Source organism: Diceros bicornis, chromosome 17 (genome assembly GCF_020826845.1).
Source record: "Diceros bicornis minor isolate mBicDic1 chromosome 17, mDicBic1.mat.cur, whole genome shotgun sequence".
In the NCBI taxonomy this organism is placed as follows: Eukaryota; Metazoa; Chordata; class Mammalia; order Perissodactyla; family Rhinocerotidae; genus Diceros; species Diceros bicornis.
The window spans coordinates 14,806,799-14,822,291 of record NC_080756.1 but is presented as its reverse complement, the minus strand read 5'-3'; the positions used below and the strand labels follow the sequence as shown (position 1 = coordinate 14,822,291).

The following is a 15,493-nucleotide window of genomic DNA, read 5'->3' as shown; positions in this document are numbered from 1 at the left end:
AGAGGACTAATGCAGGAAGAAAGTGAAAATCTGGATAGAGTTGCATCCATGGAGTCATAGGTGAGATCTGCTTATCTTAAAAGGAAGCCCCTGGAGCAATCAAGTTGTAGAAACACTTAAATGCTAATTTTGATGAATTGCTGGATCCTCAGTTGGAAGGGAACGACTGTGAGAAACTCCTGGGGTGGGGTCCACAATCTTAATGAAACCCCAACATTTTTATGAGCTTTAACTCAAAGAACTCGCACCAGGTTTCATGGTGAATATTTCAGAAATACTGCTTTTGCCTCTGGCAAGGGAAGGGAAGACTCATCACTGTGAAATATGCCTGGATCCTTCTCCATAGCAAAGGCCCACTCTCCAGGGAACAAGTATTTGCCAGAGCCTATTCCTATCTGAAGGAAGGGCATCCTTCTGCTCTATTCCCTGTTAACCTCCCTTTCACCTTTGAGGAAGGAAAAAACAGTCAATAGGTGTCATGCCTTCAAGAAAATAGATTGAATATGCTACAGCCAGAGAAAGGAGTAGAAGCCAGTAAGTAAAAAAGATATATCACTGGAGAAACACTTGCAAAGAGCACAACCCAGGGACAAAGGCCACTATAAAGCTGAGATTTAATTGGAAGATTATAGAATGCTCTGGCAACCTCTTACATTACCACCACACCAACAGGGACTAGTGTAATGATAGTGATTACTGTTGAAAGGGCTACAAGAGGCGGGCTCCCTCCAGAGGAGGAGTTCTTAGGAAAACACAAAGTCAAGAGGGGAAAGAAAAATGACACTAGAGGAAATAGAAGCTTCTGGCACCTATAGCTACAGAAAACATTAAACACAGCCCGAGTCTTAGAGAAATTAATATAAACTCTCATGCTAAAGGCCTATTTATCTCCATTCAAATTACTTGACAGTATGTCCAGTTTTCAACAAAAATGACAAGCGTGACACTGATGCAGCAGGCTCCTCTTTTCTGTCAGGGTCTACGAAATGGTGGTGGGCTAAGCTCTTAGACTCTAAGCAGGGCAAAAGTTCAGCCCCTTCTCAGGTTTTGAAAATAATATAGATTTGTTAGTGTCTGAGAAAGACAAATACCACAGCAGTTTAACAAGAAATAGATTTGTTTTTGTCACATTTAAATGTTCAGACTGGTATGTTGAAACCCCTCCATGAAGTCATTGTGTTTCTATGCTGGAATGGCCTGCAATGGTGTCAGGAACCTGGGTGTGTTCTGTCTTGTTGATTCACCATTCCTGGTGTAATTGCTCATACTCATGGCTCAGAATGGCCTGCCATCCCATCTGCATTACAAAGTGAGAGGGGTCAAGAGGAAAAGGAAGGTAAGCCCTTAATCAAGGGTAATCCTGGAAATTCTACAGATTATCTCCATTTACACCCTTTGGACAGAATTTAGTCCCGTGGCCACCACAAGTTGTAAGGAACACTAGCTATAACATAGATTAATGTTCTATTAATGCTGAAGAAATGGAGAATACTTAGTTAATTATGAAATATCAGTTTAAGATCCACTAGACAATATCACAAAAGACTATTTGGAGAAAAGACAGCTTTCAGAATGGAAAGCGAAGGACATGCAGGACATGAAGTGTTAGGTGTGTCTGGGGAATTAATAACGGTGCATCTAGTTGAAGGTACAATTTTTTTCTTTGAGAGGCTAAGTTCTCCATCCTATATTGTCACTTTTTATTACCACTTAAAGTATTTCCTTTTTTCTGCTTCCAAATCCTTATCTTTGTTTCTCAGATTTCAAAACATGAGAGCATACACATATTAGGGAAATCTATACTGATTTCTCTGGAGTCATAGTTAAAAGTAGTTTTCAAAATTATATTTTTATTTTTAAATATTTAGTGTCTGGGGAGAACTCTTGTGTAACACATAAACTTGTGATGCTTTGAGAATAGTGTTCTTGGATCTCATATCCTCCTGAGAACTCTTCATAATCTTTAGATATTTTCCTTCAGGGCTCAGAAAGCATACCTACTCCCTCGGATTAACTGTTGCTTAATTTTATACAACATTGTGGGTAGTGCTTAGAAAAGTATTCAAATTTAAATAAGTAAATTGTAGTAATGCGAAAATTTAATACAGTAGTCTGATAATATGCAAAAGAAAAATAGCTACTCAAACCATTTACAAAGTTGCCATTTATAGATAAGGAAAGATGATCACAGATTGTGGAGTAGAGTGAGATCCATTCAAAGCAATGGAACATCAGTGTGCTCTGCTCAGCATGATGAGGTAAATACTGAAGCAGAAATGATTTTTTTCTGAATAAATCTGTGTATAGTATCTTCTTAAAAAAAGGTGTTTGAGTTTTTAAGTCTTTTTGGTAGATTGCTATAGGAATCAAAATGACGAAAGCATCGGTATATCCAAAATTTTAAGATTGTAATTTCTGCTAGATATACTTTAATCTACTTTTGTTCTATTTTTACCATTAGGGTAGTAACCTTATTTTTTCCAGCCTTGTAAATTTTGATTTAGAGAAAATGGTGAAAAAGGAAAAATGGAACACAAGGATAATTTAGTATTGAAAACCATTTTCTTTTGTAAGAGTATGTTATATTCATAATATCTAACACAAAACATCATTGCATTCATAGGCCTGACTTCTAATGGTTTGGTAATGTGAATTTTGTTAATATTTTTGTAGTTGTGTGATGGGGATAGTTGGTGTGTGAAATTGTGGAAGTTGGGCAAAGAAATAATGTGATGTTACAATTCTGATGTAGGTGTTTTAGATATATGCATTCCTACAGTTGTTGCCATTGGAGTAGTTTGTGTAAATGAAGAAAAATTTATAATAGTTTTCTTCAAAATGATGTGAATGTAAAAGGAATGTCCCCCAAAAATGTCATTTCTTTTCACTCATATATGTCTATATTATTAATACGATTTTGATAGTGGATTTCATTAATTTATCTTAGAATCCTGCTCTAAACTCCCTAGATACTACTGGAAACAACAATTATTTGTCATTAAATGTTTAGTATTATTTATGTATACACCTCTTTAATAATGATGAATGTTTTAGAGGTTGGAAATAATTGTCTTGATATCCTCAAGACAAAACAATTGTGCTACATAGTGCCCATCACAAAACCTTAATCATTTTATGTGTTTGATGATGAAGATACTGAGGAATGAAAACTTCCTTGGAGATATTGTTAATCTTTTCTTTGTAGAAATATATGATAATCTCCCTATAATTGTTTGTACAAAATGTTTTACTTTTAAGAGGACACTGTGGAAAATACACTTTTTCAAACTTAATCCTGATCTCCAATTTGCTAGCTGTGTGAACCTGAGCAATATGACCTGAACAATAGAATAATTATCAATTGTTAATATTTCTTTAACTATGTATTTGCCAAAATTTGAATATCTTTAAGATTGAGAAGTATATCGCACCTAAAATTTGTGTCACTACTATTCTGCAATTCATTACTCGTTGAAATTTACAAAATATTCACTCCTTATCATTTTAGGCCACACTGATCTCAAAATTGTTCATGTTTTCAGTCTGCATTTTAGACAAAGAAAAAAACGCTAAGCATAAAGGGTAGAAGCAGTTATAGAAATGTCATTGGTAAACATTTCCTCCCTGTGACTTTTATTTACAAATTTAAACTTCTTACATATTTTTCTTAATAATTTACATATTTTTATCTTTTAAAATTTTTGCTTACTAATTTAAACATTTTAAATCTTCTTTAACTTTTTACTTACATATTTTTATGTGTTTTTCTTTTTTAATCTTCACATATTTTTATTTAAGTATTTTTAATCTTCTTTTAATTTTTTCCTCAAACTCACTACCCTATCTCTAAAAAACTCTTCTTAGTTCTCTAGATTTCCATATAATTTTGTCTTTATCTTTCTCTTCTCTTTCCTTCTCCCACCTCATGTAATTTCATGAACTCATATTTATACATTTTTCTTTGCTTCTACGTCCCTTTATCTCACTTTTCCCTTTTGTTTATGTGGACCATTCTCAAAACCATAACCTGCAGAGGAAAACTGCAGTTTCTTGCCACACACACCAATATTAGTAGACTGTTCCTGCTGATTTTGTTTGGGGAACAAAGTGGGAAGGGTGGGAGTGATATCAGAAATTGAGGGAATGGAAATACTAACAAGAACAGAAAACAAAATTACTCCCACCACCTCATATTCACTTATCTGAATTTGGATCTCATTAGCCATAAAAGTAAATGACACATTTGAGATTGACTTGAGTAATGTGGTAAAGTTAAACTAGTCCTGTGTATTGATTCACTTAGGGGGGTGTGTGTAATTGTGTGTGTGTGTGTGTGTGTGTGTTAAACATACAACATGAGCTAATGTTCTTGTTACAATAGGTATCATTATGGTTCTAATGTACAGACTTCTTTAATTGAAAAGGAAATGGCATCCATCCCGGAAGCAATGTTCTATGCTTTAAAATATCCCTTCATTTCCCTCTAATTTGTTCACATAAAAACAGTCAACAAATACTATCATGATTTAGGTTATTCTGTGGTAGAAATGCCAACTAAAGATTGGATTCTCTGTCCAGATTCTCTGGTAATTCAAACAACTGTTCTTCCTGGCAGAATTATCTTTAAAATATGAATGATTATTGGGTTACTCTATCTGTAACATTGCTTTGCTAACTTTACAGTACTAATTATGACATTTTTCCACGGGATCATAATTTTCTTTCTTTCTTTCTTTCTTTTTTTCTATTTAGACCTGGAAAAGTAGAGGACAGTAATGGGAAACCATACAAGAGTGACAGTTTTATCCTAGCAGGTTTGACTGATGACCTGCAATTGAAAGTTGTTTTATTTATGTTCCTGCTTCTCATCTACTTGCTAAGCATCACTGGCAATCTGATCATCATCACACTCACCCTGGTGGATACTCACCTCAAGACTCCCAAGTATTTTCTCCTGTGGAATTTTTCCTTCTTAGAAATTTCCTACACTACTACATGCATTCCTAAGTTTCTGGCTATTATGGCAACTGGCAACAAAACCATTTCCTATAACAGTTGTGCAGCTCAAGTATTTTTTGCTTTCCTTCTTGGAGCATCTGAATTTTACCTGCTGGCAGCTATGTCCCATGGCTGCTATGTTGCCATCTGTAAGCCCCTGCATTACACAACCATCACGCACAGTAAAATCTTCATACAGCTGGTCCTCAGTTGCTGGCTTGCTGGGTTTTTGTCATCTTTCCACCACTCCTTTTAGGCGTATGCCTTGACTTCTGTATCTCCCATATTATTGATCATTTCTACTATGTCACTACTCCTCTCCTGCAGATCTCCTGCTCAGACACACAGCTTCTGTAGATGATGGTATTCATCTCAGCTGCGGTGAGACTCGTGGCCACATTAGCAATGGTGACAATATCATATACCTGTATTGCCTTGACCATTCTAAGAATCCCTTCAACTAGTCAGAGGAAAAAGACCTTTTCCACATGTTCTTCTCACACGTTTGTGATATTCCTTTCTTATGGCAGCTGCATCTTCATGTATGTTGAACCATCAGTCATACAAAGAATATCTTTCTCCAAGGGAATTGCGGTACTCAATACCTCTGTTGCTCCACTTCTGAATCATTTCATCTACACGTTATGGAACCAACAAGTGAAAAAAGCCTTCGTGAGTATGATGCAGAGGATTGTTGCACCATGCCGTGCATTAGATCACCAGTACTTATAACTGGAAGTATATACCCTTTGACCCACATCTCTCCATTTACTACACTCTCCAACCCTTGGCAATCACCATTCTGCCCTATGTTTCTATGAGTTCAGCTTTTTTAGATTCCACATATAATGAGATCCTACCTTAACTGCCAACCTCATTAAAGGCTCTGAGTCACATCTCCCCAGAGAAACTGTTCCCAAATTCTAGAACCACAGAAATTGTGAGGTAATCAATGTTTATTATTGTTTTAGGCATTAAGATAATGTTACATAACAATAGATAATTAATATACATTCAATAGTTTGTTTGCTCTGAGATTTTATAAAGAATAATTGTGAAAGAGAATCAAGCCGTTTGTGTGCACCTAATGAAGAGATAGGGTGATTTCCTATGTCTAAACTCTTAAAATGGTAAATTATACTGGCTAGTTTTCTATGTCAGATTTGATCATTATTTATTATCATTTTTATGCATGCTGAATTATTTTTCCTAATATCTAATTTTGAATCTTTATGTAGCTGTTCAAGAATAAAATTGGTGTGTAATTTTTCTTCCTAGTAAGAATTTATTGGGTTTAATCTCAATAGTGATCCACCCTAATAAAATATGCTTGGAATACTAATATTTCTTCTATTATCTACAGATAAAAGTATAGTTTGTGAATGACTTGATTTTTTTGGGCAGTGTCATTATTTGGTAGAGTTTTCTGGTGAAGACATGTGGGTCTATATTTCTTTGTGGAGTTCTTTTTGATTACTGATTCTTTTAAAAATTATTGTGCAAATAATCCAGTTTTCTATTTCTACAGAAGTCAGCTTCAGTAAATTGAATTTTGCTCCTAAGTTTTTAAAATTTTATTTATCTACATTGTTACATTTATTTGACTCATTCTTTTTTATTGGTAACACTTGAAGGGAGATATCTTTTATTTATTATTTCTTTTGTTATTTGTTCCTCACTTTATTTTCGTAGTATATCTTTCCAGAGCATTGTCAAATATTAATTGTTTTCAAAGTGTCACTATTGGTTCCACTGATACTCTCGTCTATATATACATTTTGTTTCATTAATTTCTGATGTTTTCTTTGTAGTGTATTGCCTTCCACTTTCATTGGGTTTGATTTACTGCTGTTTTCTAAATTCTTAGGATGGATAGTTAAGTCATTTTTTTGTCATTATTAAAAATAAGTATATGAATTTCACTTTAAGTAGAAATTCCATGAATTTCAGATCACTTTATTGATAAATCAATGTAGCAGGAAGAATAATGGTTCCTTGAAGATCTCCACGCCCTAATCCTCAAAACCTGTGACTATGTTACTTACATGAAAAAAAGAGATATTGCAGGTGTGATTAATGCTAGAGTCCTTAAGATGAGGAGATTATACGAAGCAATCTGAATGGGCCCAATCTAATCACACGAGTCCTCAGAAAAGGAAAATCTTTCTTAGCTGTGGTCGGAAAGAAAACATGTCAACGGAAGAAGGGTCAGAGAGATGCAGACTTGAAGGTGAAAGAAGGGAGCTACAAGTGGACGAATGTGAGCGGTTTCTTGAAGCTGGAAGAAGATTCTCCATTACCACCCCCAGAAAGAAATGCAGCCCTGCAGCATCTTGATTTGAGCCCATTGAGACCCATGTTGGAAAATATGACCTACAGAACAGTGTGAAAATAACTTACTGTTGTTTTAAGCCACCTAGTTTGTGGTAATTTTTTTTGGATAGCTCTAGAAAACTAACACAGATTTGGTCCCTGAAAGTGGAGCGCTTCAATAACAAATATTGAAATGTTGAAATGGCTTTTGAATTATGCAGTGGGCATTGACTCGGGAAATTTGAGGCGCATGACAGAAAGAGCCTCATTGTCTCGAAGAGACTGTTGGCAGAAATATGCATGTTAAAGGTTCTTCCAAGAAAGGCTCAGAAGAAAGTGAGAAGCATTGTAGAAAAACCTATGTCATGTTAGACAACCGTTAAACTGTCATGAACAGACTGCTAATAGAAATATGGATGTTGAAGGCACTGGTGAGGGCTTAGAAAGAAATCAGGAACAAATTATTGGAACCCAAGGGAAAGGGGACCCTTGTTATATAGTGACAGAAAGCTGAACAGACTTGTATCCTGCAGTTATGTGGGAAGCAGAACTTAGAGGTGGTAGACTTGGATATTAAGCTGAGGAAATATCCAAGCAAAGAATAGAAATGCCTTGCTACTTACAGTAAATATGAGAGGAGAGAGATAAATTGAGGCAAGAGCTGTTAAACAAAAAGCAATCAGGACTTGATGATATTGGAAATTGTAATGTTCTCAAATTAGAGCATTAAGAAGCAATTAAGGAGAAGGGCTATGAAATCAGAAAGCTAAAATATTTACCCTGATTCTAAAGTTAATAACTATGATTTGAGGGCAATAACAAGCTTCATTTGTGTCCTTGTTTTCATCTATAAAGTGGTGGTTATAAATATTTCATGCTTCATTAAATTTTTGTAAAATTTATAGGAGTAAATAAATATAAAGCATTCAGAATTATACTTGACTCCATAAAGATTAGCTTTATTATCAAGAACTCAGATTTTATTTTCATTATCAAGAATTTAAAAGAACTGGTGCTTATCTACTATTCTCATCTGTTTTGGAAGATACAAGAGTTTCTTCTTCCATGAGACCAGAACTGGATTACCAGGGGAAAATAAACCTAATGTTTATTGTCTGCAATATTCTAGATCACTGTAGTAGATGCTTTACTGTCATTATTTACTTTAATCCTCAACATTTTTCTGTAAAAGAATATTCACCGTTTTGTTTAAAAGTAATAGAATGCTAATTACCTTGTTTAAGATCATATATCTAGGGAATAAATAATAAGATATAAATAAAGATCCAAGACATTTGTATGTGCAGTTTTCCTATATGCTATTAACTATCTGCCTTTCCTATTTGTGGTTATGATTTAATTTATTGTTTATAATAAATGTATCAGCAGAGAAATGGTACAGTAATTGTTGAATTGTTGATTTATTGCTGTCTAAGAAACAGAGATACTATGGCCAGAAGAAAAAAAATATTCTATTTCATTTTATTTATTTATTTTTAATTAATTTTTTGTGTGTGTGTGAGGAAGATTGAACATGAGCCAACATCTTTTGCCAGTCTTTCTCTATATTGTATGTATGTCACCTCCACAGCATGGCTGATGGGTGGTATATATCTGTACCCGGGAACCGAACCCATGAACCTGGGCCACCAAAGTATACCATGCCAAGCTTAAACCACTAGGCCATGGGGCTGGCCCCTGTTTTATTTATTTTTTACTTGATGCATAGTTGTCATACAATATTATGTTAGTTACAGGTGTACAACATGGTGATTCAATATTTATATACATTACAAAATGATTTCCATGATAAGTTTAGTCACCGTCTGTCATTATACAAAGTTCTTACTATATTATTGATTATATTCCATATACTGTATATTACATCCTGGTGGCTTATTTATTTTATAACTGGAATTTTGTACCTCTTAATCCCCTTCACCTATTTTGCACAACTCCCCATCCCCCTCTCTTCTGGCAGCCACCAGTTTGTTCTCTGTATCTATGAGTCTGTTTCTGTTTTGTTTGTTCATTTGTTTTGTCTTTCAGATTCCACATATAAGTGAATCATACAATATTTGTCTTTCTGTGTCTCACTTATTTCACTTAGCATAATACTTTCTAGATCCATCCATGTTGTTACAAATGGAAGATCTCATTCTTTTTTATGGGTGAGTAATATTCCATTATACATATATATACTACATCTCTACATCTTCATTAGTAATTAATCTATCTATGGAAAATAAGGTTGCTTTCATATCTTGGCTATTATAAATAATGCTGCAATGAAAATAGTGGCACATACATCTTTTTGAATTACAGGCATACTTCAGAGATATTGCGGATTCGGTTCCAGGCCACTGCAATAAAGCAAATATCACACTAAAGCGAGTCATACAAATTTTTTGGTTTCCCAGTGCATATAAAAGCTATGTTTACACTACATTGTTGTCTATTAAGTGTGCAATAGCATTATGTGAAAAAACTATATATGCATCTTAATTAGAAAACACATTATTGCTAACCATCATCTGAGACTTCAGTGAGTTGTAATCTTTTCGCTGGCAGAGGGTCTTGACCCTAGGTTGATGGCTGCTGACTGATGAGGGTGGTGGTTGCTGAAGGTTGGGGAGGCTGTGGCAATTTCTTAAAATATGACAGCAATTGTGGCATCGACAGACTCTTCCTTTCAGGAACAATTTCTCTGTAGCATTTGATGCTGTTTGCCAGCATTTTACCCATAGTAGAACTTCTTTCAAAATTGGAGTCAGTCTCTCAAACCCTGCTACTGTTTTATCAACTAAGTTTATGTAATATCCTGTATCCTTTGTTATCATTTCAATAATCTACAAAGCATCTTCACCAGGAGTAGATTTCATCTCAAGAATCCACTTCGTTTGCTCATTCATAAGATGTAACTCCTTATCCATTAAAGTTTTATCATGAAACTGCAGCAACTCAGTCACATCTTCAGGCTCTACTTCTAAGTCCAGTTCTCTTGCTATTTCCAACACATCTGCAGTTACTTCCTCCACTGAAGTCTTGAACCTCCCAAGTCATCAATGAAGGTTGGAATCAGCTTCTTCCAAACTCCTGTTAATGTTGAGATTTTGACTTCTTCTCATGAATCACAAATATTCTTAATGACATCTAGAATGGTAAATCCTTTCTAGAACGTTTCCAATTTACTTTGCCCAGACCAATTGAAGGAATCGTTATCTATGGCAGCTATAGCCTTATTAAATATATATCTTAAATAATAAGACTTGAAAGTCAAAATGACTCCTTGAGCCATGGGCTGCAGAATAAATGTTGTGTTAAAGGTAGGAAGATATTAATCTCATTGTATATCTGGAGTCCTTGGGTAACCAGGTGCATTGTCAATGAACAGTAACATTTTGAAAAGGATGTTTTTTTTTCGGAGCAGTAGATCTCAACAGTGGGCTTAAAGTATTCAGTTAACCAATTGTAAATGCATGTGCTGTCATCCAGACTTTGTTGTTCTATCTATAGAGCACAGGCAGAGTAGAGGTAGCATAATTCTTAAGGGCTCTAAGAAATTCAGAATGGTAAATGAGCATTGGCTTCAACTTAAAGTCACCAGCTGCAATAGCCCCTAACAAGAGAGTCAGTCTGTCCCTTGAAGCTTTGAAGCCAGGCATTGACTTCTCTTTTGTAGTTATGAAATTCCTAGATGGTATCTTCTTCCAATACCAGGTTGTTTCTTCTGTATTGAAAATCTTTCATTTAGTGTAGCCACCTTCATTAATTCTCTTAGCTGGTCTTCTGGATAACTTGCTGCAGCCTGTACATCAGCAGTTTCTGCTTCATCTTGCACCTTTATGTTATGGAGATGGCTTCTTTCCTTACACCTCGTGACCCAACCTCTACTAACTTCTAGCTTTTCTTCTGCAGCTTCCTCACCTCTCTCAGCCTTTGTAAAATTGAAGAGAGTTAGGACCTTACTCTGGATTAGGTTTTGGCTTAAGGGAATGTTGTGACTGGTTTGATCTTTTATCCAGTCCACTAGAACCTTCTCTATTACAGCAATAAGGCTGTTTCTCTTTCTTATCATTTCTTATCATTCATGTGTTACTGGATTATCACTTTTGATTTCCTTCAAGAACTTTTCATTTGCATTTTCAGCTTGGTGAACTAGCTTTTGGCTTGTTTCAGCTTTTGATATGCCTTCCTCACTAAGCTTAATCATTTCTAGCTTTTGATTTAAAGTCAGAGGTACATAACACTTCCTTTCACTTGAACACTTAGAGGCCACTGTAGGGTTATTAATTGGCCTAATTTCAATATTGTCGTGTCTCAAGCAATATGGAGGCCCGAGGAGAGAGAGAGATGGGGAAATGCTTGTTGGTGGAGCGGTTGGAACATACACAACATTTATCAATTGAGTTCTCCATCTTATATGGGCGCGGTTCATGGAACCCCAAAGCAATTATAATAATAACATCGAAAATCACTGATCAGAGATCACCATAACAATATAATAATAAAGAAGATGTTTGAAATATTGTGAGAATTACCAAAATGTGACACAGAGAAATGAAGTGAGCAAATGTTGTTGGATAAATGATGCTGATAGACTTGCTTGAAGCAGGGTTGTCAGAAACCGTTAATTTGTAAAAAACACAGTATCTATGAAGCTTAGACAAATGAAACATAACAAAATGAGATATGTCTGTAGTGTTTTCATTTTCTTTGAGTAATACCCAGAAGTGGAATTGCTGGATTGTATGGTAGTTCTATTTTTAATTTCTTGAGGACTCTCCAAACTGTTTTCCAGAATTGCTGCATCAATTTACATTCCCCGCAACAGGGCACAAGGATTCCCTTTTCTCCATATCCTCGCCAACACTTGTCATTTGTTGTCTTTTTTGATGAGAACCATTCTGACACGTCTGAGGTGATATCTCACTGTGGTTCTGATTTGCATTTCCCTGATGATTAATGGTGCTGAGTATCTTTTAATGTGCCTTGGCCATCTGTATATCTTCTTTGGAAAAACATCCATTCATTTCCTCTGCACATTTTCTAAACAGATTGTTTGGTTTTTTTGATGTTTAGAAAAATATTCTGATGTCTTAAAAGAGATGTTCACTATTTTCATAAAATGGCTGTTCAACAAGAATTTCCAAAGTATGCATGAAAAATCTCAAAAATTCATGCAGTTTTTTTGATTTTATTTTTTAAAGAAATTTTCTAAATATTATTTTAATTCCCCCAAATGACATGACTTCCAAAAGGTAACTTCCAAGTTAGTAGACAAGGGTAGTAAGGTTACTAAAAAGATACATCCCTTGGTTTAAAGGTCATAAATAGTATTTTATACACCTTTAGATTTTATATACTTTTCACGTTACACACCACTTTGGATGAATTTAATTTGTGTTCACCTTTCCCAAAGAGCTTCATATCCTCTGGATGTAATCGCACATTTAAATTCTGAAACTGAAATCTATGGTCCAGATCCTAGGCCAATTTAAGGTTATATTTTGTCTTTTTCACGAGCCACTAAACTCTTGCTGCTATGTCTTCATTCTTACACCCTCAAAACGAATTTCATCAAATGAAATTTACAAACATTGTAAGCTTTTTGAGATGAGAATATGTGTCTGTTTTACCTTTCCAACCTATACTTAGCACAATGCTTGCCACTTGGCAGATGAACCAAAAAATTTATTGGAAAAGAATCACTAATTTGTTTCCTGGCAAATCCAAAGTTATAACAACATGAAAAATTTTCAGCCAAAATAATACAGATGAACTCCCACAAGTTGGCAGTCATATACAGTGAATGCATTGTACAATCTGACTGTAGGAATTGCTTGATAAGGAGGTGGACTAATCCAGAGTGGCAATTAAACACCACACAGTAAGCTGTATTTTTTCTGAAAATTTGTGTGTGGGAGGGTGAGTGATATTCATTTAGGAACAGATAATGCAGAAACAACTCCATTGAAGTTTACCTTATCTTCAGATAAGGGGATTTTCGTGGTCTTCTTGTTGAGATCTTATAAAACTTTTATTTGCAATCTTTGAAAACAAAACAAAAGCCTGATATGTGATTCAGCAATGTGCCACTTTTTCACTTGATTTTTCTTGTTCAATGTTACAAATATCTCCTAAAGTATGGTGATTAGTTATTTATTTGGTACAGGTATGAATTAAGATATATCAACTATATTTTATAACTTTTCTTTTGAAATGGTTACAAATTTGTTTTACTTATTTTAAAGGTAGATTATCCAGCTGAAGATTCTGAAAAGAAAGAGATTTTAAACTATTTTGCCATTGTTATTTAGCTTACTTGGAAAATAAGGATTAAAGGAATTTTCCTTTAACTTCCCCAAATGTAAGACGCTTCCCTTTTTGTTTTCCAGAAAGAGGTAAATTAAGGAGTCATGAAGTTTCCTATGTAGTTATTTGTTATTGTTACTGGATACATATCCAGGTTCTTTACCTGCCACACAAGAGGGGCCAAATAAAACTATCACTCCAGGCTAACGGCAAAGAAAGAGTTGTTATATCGGGTGACGTCAACCAAGAGAGGAGAGCTCTCAAATTTGTCCCGTCTCCCTGAAAGTTGGGAGACGAGGGGTTTTAAAGTTTGTGAGGAATGTGGCTGCTTGTAGGGAGGGGGAGCCTGTGGCCTTGCTGGTCAGCACTTTCCCACCAGCCTGCGTTTGGTCTTGTGAGGCTGCTGGCAGGAAGGAGGAGGGCAAGACAAGGGAATCGCAAATGAGTGTCCTTCAACTGTCTGAGTCTCCCTGGTGGATGGTGGATTCAGGTACCAGGAAGCCAAGGAGTTGAGGCCTGAGAAGCTTTAGCTTCTTGATATCAGCTTCCCTGTAACAAACCTCAAGAACTGGTAATTAGCCAAAACATCAGTGTGAGCCCAGCTTGAGGCCACTTGGGCTTGTAACAATTTTGTAAAACAACCAATATCTACATGTGAATGTAACTTAGAGAAACAGGGAAAGAGGATGAGTGCTTTTGGTTTTAACCTTCTATATACTGGGTTTATTATAGGAGAACTGATACCAGGGCCTGTACGCTTATGTCTCCTGCTCAGGCTTAGGTTAACGTTAAACTCCTGGGGCCTTTTCAAGGCTTTTCACCCTCCACAGATTTCATTACAATTTTTTGGAATGATTCTCACTGTGCTAATTTATAACTGTTTGAAGTTTATGTTTATTCACGAGTTGGTTCTACAATAAATATGTTATAATAAAATAAAGAGAGTGATTTCTAGAGTTTTGTTAGCTTATTACAAAACACTTCAAAGAATAATGTTATGTTTCTACCTACTAAATTAAAACAGTCTCAGAAAATCCAAGGATAAAACATTCCAAGGACTGAAAAAAGAAAGGAAAATCGCTTACTTCTTTGTGGCATTGACCTTGTTAGATATAAGGTAACGCTTCCATGTAACAACGTATGAATCTTAGTACTGTTTACAATGTTTTCATCGTACAACAAATCAACAGCCAAACTATTTAAGGTATAAGGCAACTATAAAATACAGCCAATTATCAACTTAACTTGATGTGTTTACTCATTTAAAAAGATTATTATGGGCCGGCACCGTGGCGTAGAGGTTAAGTGGTCACACTCCACTACTGGTGGCCGGGTTCGGATCCCGGGCGAGCACCAAAGCACCACTTCTCCAGCCATGCTGAGGCCGCGTCGCATATACAGCAACTAGAAGGATGTGCAACTATGACATACAACTATCTACTGGGGTTTTGGGGAGAAAAAAGGAGGAGGATTGGCAATAGATGTTAGCTCAGAGCCAGTCTTCCTCAGCAAAAAAAGGAGGATTAGCACGGATGTTAGCTCAGGGCTGATCTTCCTCACAAAAAAATTAAGAAATAAAAAATAATAATAAAAAAATTAAAAAGATTATTATTAGGAAAATATATGTGTGAAATGATAAAATTTTAAAAATAAATTTAAAAGTGAGATTTAAAATCACATAAGTTTTAAGGACATGGTACAAATCTCTCTTACCTGTATTGGATCAAAAACTATGCCACAAATACAAACACTTTACAGGGAAAACTAAAATTTATATTCCTCACATAGTCTTGGACTATTAATAGCTGTAATCCCAAGTGACTTGACCAGTGTGTCCTTGACCAGTGACTCACCACAAAATACCTAT

At 35.4% G+C, this 15,493-nt stretch overlaps 1 pseudogene; it reads left to right on the top strand.

The window, feature by feature from the left end:
- Nucleotides 1-1,138: 1,138 nt before the first annotated feature.
- On the top strand, nucleotides 1,139-6,667 carry LOC131415988 (olfactory receptor 6C74-like; annotated as a pseudogene).
- Nucleotides 6,668-15,493: the final 8,826 nt, after the last annotated feature.